The following is a 6,070-nucleotide window of genomic DNA, read 5'->3' as shown; positions in this document are numbered from 1 at the left end:
ATAGAGCCCCATATGTAACTTTCTAGAGTCATGAGTCTTTGAGTGGTCCACTTTTTCTGTTTGGATCATCCGATGGTGCCTGAGGAGAAATTTAAATTTTAAACTTTGAATTAGGTTTGTTTTTCAATGGTAACCTACACAGTCTCATTTTTAGGAGCTGTAGCATCTGCTAAGAAATTGAAGGAATTAGCCACTATGGTTGTTAGGTTCTTCTACTGGGGGTAGGATGGCTCCCTGGGCTGAGAGTCAAAATGTGTCTTTAAAATAAGGATGTTACACAGTCCTCACAAGATGCATTTACTCAACATTATCAATAAATATGACCTCCATTTTGGAAAGTTTCTTTTCATGAATTTGTTTTGACTGTTGTAAATTCATTAAAAATATTTCTGTTTAAATAGAACATTTTTACAGGTGTTGCATTGATTATGTGTGTGAAAAAGTATCTATTTAAATGATTTTTTTTCCAACTCCTCGAAAGTTTCTCAAAATTTCACTAGCAAATGTAAATGTGGGTTGGTGATATCTTACAATACTTTTTTTAGCGACCACCCATTTCATGTAAAAAAAAAAGCTTGTGGGATACAGAGGGAAGTCTCGTTCATGCCCAAAATGTCCTTCAACTAGGCATTTTCTGTGTGAATCATTGCTATGCCATGAAATATTTTCAAGGAAGGTGCACAAGGTACCAACATAGGACTGATGGCCCTCTTTCAGCAATGTACAATTTTCCTATGGATTTCCTGTTTTTAAACTTAAATACTAAGGTTATTTACCCCAGCGTATCTATTTTGTCTCCAGTATAACTTTATGGATGGATATCAATTTTATATATGATAGAACAATTTTGTCAATAACGTTGTCTTTCCATACATCTTCAGCTGCATACATGGAAATACTCACTCTTCATAAGCTCATATTACAAATATTTTTTTTTTTTTTTTCACTAGGCCATCAGTGGTGTTTAACAAAATATTTTCATTAAACTTTTTACTCAGACGTATAACTTTCCTTTTCGGAAAAGTATCCTCCTCAGCACTCTAGATATGTCACTCTATCCTTCCCTCTCATACAAACATTCACAAAATGTCTAAGTAGTCCACATGAGCTGCATGTAACCTTCAGACCAGGAAAGTATTGTCTGTATACAAGAAGGTCACTGCTATTATGTTTGTACCCCCTTGCCTTATCCAGCTTTTTACCTCCAGATCTCTAGACAAAGCATTTGTTTTGGACACGTTGTAGTTCTTGCTTATTCCTCTCTCTTTAACTCTCCCCAGAGTCTCACATTTATTCACTTTTTTGTTTACATATCTTTATTTAATTTTAATAGTGTAACAAAATTAAGAGACATCCATGTGAGCATTCAGTATTATTCACTGTATATATGCCTGGCATATACAGATCAGTTTCCCATCCTTTGGCCTGCCCCATGCCGCCTATAAGTCAATTCACTATGATAAGTGAGTGGAACTTCGTTTAAGAGTCTCTTCTTGTTAATTACAGAGTGTTGGTGGGTTGGCATCATTCCTCATTTTCTTATGATTATCCTTTAGGTGTGCAGACAGGCACTGGCCCTGCTGGTATTCAGTTTTCCAAGTATGGTGTCCAGTCCTATATTCAGTTGTCTGTCCTCATTTTCATTTCCTTGCTCTAGGGAAAACCAGGAGTGTGGTTGCTTAGGTCTGAGTATGAATACTTGCATTTAGTGCTGGTCTATATTAGTCATATCCCACTAGATCAGGTTGTGGTCAGGTTCCAGTCCTGAGGTCTACCTTCAATCTATTGTGTATTGCTTATTGTATGACCTAAACATATATTCAGGGTGGTCTGGTGTCGTTTTTTGCTTCCAGGTTCCTATGTATACATATGCTTGATTCTAACTTCTTCCTGGATTTATAATAATTCACTCAAGCTTAATGGCGAGAAGACCAAGGTAACTGTCTTAGGTAAAACCCCTTGGCTATGAGGCTTTTAGCATTGGCTGAAGGCTCTTGGGCCCTCTCGAAACAGTCTCCCAAGGTAAATAACCCTGTTTATGGTGGAAAAGGTGGCCTCTGCATGCTTTGCAGTGCTGAAGTGGGTGAAAAAAAATTGGATGATCTCACGATTAGCTCAAAAAACAGTGCTCTGAGATCTGATCGTTTCAGTAATAGATTATGGGAGTACCATGTATCTGGCGCTGATAATGTATCCACTATACACCTTCAGAATGTTCAGAACTTTGCAGCCAGACTTTTGTATCACCTTCTGAAGTTCACCCCCATGTCAAAACTACTCAGTGAGCTTGACTGGCTGGCTGTGGATAAACAACTAGAGTTTAAAACTTTGCACTGTATGCACAAGGCTAGATCCGGTACAGATCCATAATATATTGAAGATCTGGTGGTCCCTTACCACTATGCGTGCATGCTTTGTTTTCTCAACTGGTCCCTGTGCAAAGTGCCTAGAATCCACCTATCTCAAATGGGAGGTCGGTCTTTTGCATAGTTTTGAGAAGTTGTGAAATGCCCTACCAGAATCACTGCAAAGCTATACCTCTTTGACCAGGTTCTGCTAGAACTTAAACACTTTGATGTTCTAAAATCTGTGGACATAATCTGCCCTACCTTTGTTCAGCACTGGTAAAACCCCTGGGGTAGCTGAGCGCTCTACGAGACGAAAATAATAATATGAATCCCATATTAACCATATGGGTCCCCATCCATCTTTCAGGCTCAGTAGTGTTAGTGTATCAGCTATGCCTTTGCCCACATCAACAAGTCTCTTGTCCACATTCCAACTTCCGAGGTGCACTCACTTTCCAGTTAATTGCCATGCATCTTTTAAATAGTATGAGTGTTCTCTACACTACTAATATGTCAGAGAATGCGTTGGCGCCAAAGAGTTTGCTGAGCATCTCTTCAATGTATTCCTCCATCTTTCAGGCACTCCTAAGACGCGTATATTGTTGCACCTTGAGCATGCTTCAAGGTCTTCGTTTTTGGCCTCTATACCTTATAACAACCAGTCCATTTGTGACAGTTGCGCTTCCTTGGAGGACGCCTTATCTTCCAAATCAGAGATTTGTTGTTCTGCTTCTCCAATGCGTGCGTTGTGCTTCTCTAGTTCTTGGGCCATAAAGTCAATCTGGTTACACATGGTATCCATTTTGGACTCTATTGAGGTAAGGCTATGCTTTATGGTGATGAGGAATGCTTTTAGGTTGTCGTCTTGAGGCTGTAGGACATTGCCTGGCTTGTCAGTGGGTAGTTGCTCATTGTCTCTTTGGCTTTAAGGCGTCTTACTGGGCTCGAAGAGCTGCTTAGCATCCTTGGATTCTATACTGCCCTTCTTGCTTGTAGCTCTCAAGATTATGTTCTGATCAAGTGGTGCACTATCTGGTCCTCGTGGGCAAAAGCCAGTTTTAAGGTTGGGGCATTCATCAGTGCGCTTGTCACCTGGGGGGAATTATGCTTTTGAGCTAGTGATAAGGTGGAGACCAAAGCATTGTCCAGGCTGCCTGCCCGGCTTCCCGCCGGCTGCAGCACCCCAATGAGGAGACTGGGCCAGCTGGGGTGTCTGGGGACTCCCGTCTCCTACAGGGGCGCCACTGTGCTAAGGAGCCCCGCCTGGTGTCCTGGAGTAATTGTTCCCCTCAGCGGCTGCTTCTTCTGTGGGCAGTTCCAGAGTTGCCCATTTCTGGCACCTCAGCTAATCTATATACAGCACCGGGAGCACAGTATGGAGCTCGGTTCTCCGGTAGCTGTTGAGGAGGGGAGACAATTTCCCACTTGCCCCATCGTCAGTCCTGGCAGGGGACCTCCATTAGGGCTGTCTGTCTCTCACGATTCCTGGCACTCCCAGCCCAGGAGCAGAGTCTCCCCACTTCGGCCGCTCCCCTGGTCAGTCAAGTTCAGCACCAGTCGCAGCCTCCTCACGACATAGAGCCCCATATGTAACTTTCTAGAGTCATGAGTCTTTGAGTGGTCCACTTTTTCTGTTTGGATCATCCGATGGTGCCTGAGGAGAAATTTAAATTTTAAACTTTGAATTAGGTTTGTTTTTCAATGGTAACCTACACAGTCTCATTTTTAGGAGCTGTAGCATCTGCTAAGAAATTGAAGGAATTAGCCACTATGGTTGTTAGGTTCTTCTACTGGGGGTAGGATGGCTCCCTGGGCTGAGAGTCAAAATGTGTCTTTAAAATAAGGATGTTACACAGTCCTCACAAGATGCATTTACTCAACATTATCAATAAATATGACCTCCATTTTGGAAAGTTTCTTTTCATGAATTTGTTTTGACTGTTGTAAATTCATTAAAAATATTTCTGTTTAAATAGAACATTTTTACAGGTGTTGCATTGATTATGTGTGTGAAAAAGTATCTATTTAAATGATTTTTTTTCCAACTCCTCGAAAGTTTCTCAAAATTTCACTAGCAAATGTAAATGTGGGTTGGTGATATCTTACAATACTTTTTTTAGCGACCACCCATTTCATGTAAAAAAAAAAGCTTGTGGGATACAGAGGGAAGTCTCGTTCATGCCCAAAATGTCCTTCAACTAGGCATTTTCTGTGTGAATCATTGCTATGCCATGAAATATTTTCAAGGAAGGTGCACAAGGTACCAACATAGGACTGATGGCCCTCTTTCAGCAATGTACAATTTTCCTATGGATTTCCTGTTTTTAAACTTAAATACTAAGGTTATTTACCCCAGCGTATCTATTTTGTCTCCAGTATAACTTTATGGATGGATATCAATTTTATATATGATAGAACAATTTTGTCAATAACGTTGTCTTTCCATACATCTTCAGCTGCATACATGGAAATACTCACTCTTCATAAGCTCATATTACAAATATTTTTTTTTTATTTTTCACTAGGCCATCAGTGGTGTTTAACAAAATATTTTCATTAAACTTTTTACTCAGACGTATAACTTTCCTTTTCGGAAAAGTATCCTCCTCAGCACTCTAGATATGTCACTCTATCCTTCCCTCTCATACAAACATTCACAAAATGTCTAAGTAGTCCACATGAGCTGCATGTAACCTTCAGACCAGGAAAGTATTGTCTGTATACAAGAAGGTCACTGCTATTATGTTTGTACCCCCTTGCCTTATCCAGCTTTTTACCTCCAGATCTCTAGACAAAGCATTTGTTTTGGACACGTTGTAGTTCTTGCTTATTCCTCTCTCTTTAACTCTCCCCAGAGTCTCACATTTATTCACTTTTTTGTTTACATATCTTTATTTAATTTTAATAGTGTAACAAAATTAAGAGACATCCATGTGAGCATTCAGTATTATTCACTGTATATATGCCTGGCATATACAGATCAGTTTCCCATCCTTTGGCCTGCCCCATGCCGCCTATAAGTCAATTCACTATGATAAGTGAGTGGAACTTCGTTTAAGAGTCTCTTCTTGTTAATTACAGAGTGTTGGTGGGTTGGCATCATTCCTCATTTTCTTATGATTATCCTTTAGGTGTGCAGACAGGCACTGGCCCTGCTGGTATTCAGTTTTCCAAGTATGGTGTCCAGTCCTATATTCAGTTGTCTGTCCTCATTTTCATTTCCTTGCTCTAGGGAAAACCAGGAGTGTGGTTGCTTAGTTCTGAGTATGAATACTTGCATTTAGTGCTGGTCTATATTAGTCATATCCCACTTGATCAGGTTGTGGTCAGGTTCCAGTCCTGAGGTCTACCTTCAATCTATTGTGTATTGCTTATTGTATGACCTAAACATATATTCAGGGTGGTCTGGTGTCGTTTTTTGCAGGTTCCTATGTATACATATGCTTCTAGGCCACTTCTACAAATCTCCTGAGGCGGAAAGCCGGGAGCGCCGCAAAATTGTTTCTTTTAAAAATTGTGATTTCTCTTGTGTTTTTAACTTACCTGCTCTAAACCTAGGACCCCAGCCTTGATTCTCTAATCCCCGGACAGCCGATATTGATGCTGTCACGGGAATCCTTTCCTCGCTGCCGCCATCTACAGCGAGCGAGCTAGCCCCGCCCACTTCGCCGGCCACGCCCCCTCCTCTCCCTCCCACTCCTACTGACACCCCCATAAAATAA

The sequence above is a fragment of the Lissotriton helveticus genome, chromosome 12 (assembly GCF_964261635.1).
Source record: "Lissotriton helveticus chromosome 12, aLisHel1.1, whole genome shotgun sequence".
Classification (NCBI taxonomy): domain Eukaryota; kingdom Metazoa; phylum Chordata; class Amphibia; order Caudata; family Salamandridae; genus Lissotriton; species Lissotriton helveticus.
The sequence above is the reverse complement of the archived record's forward strand: the minus strand, read 5'-3'. Positions refer to the sequence as shown.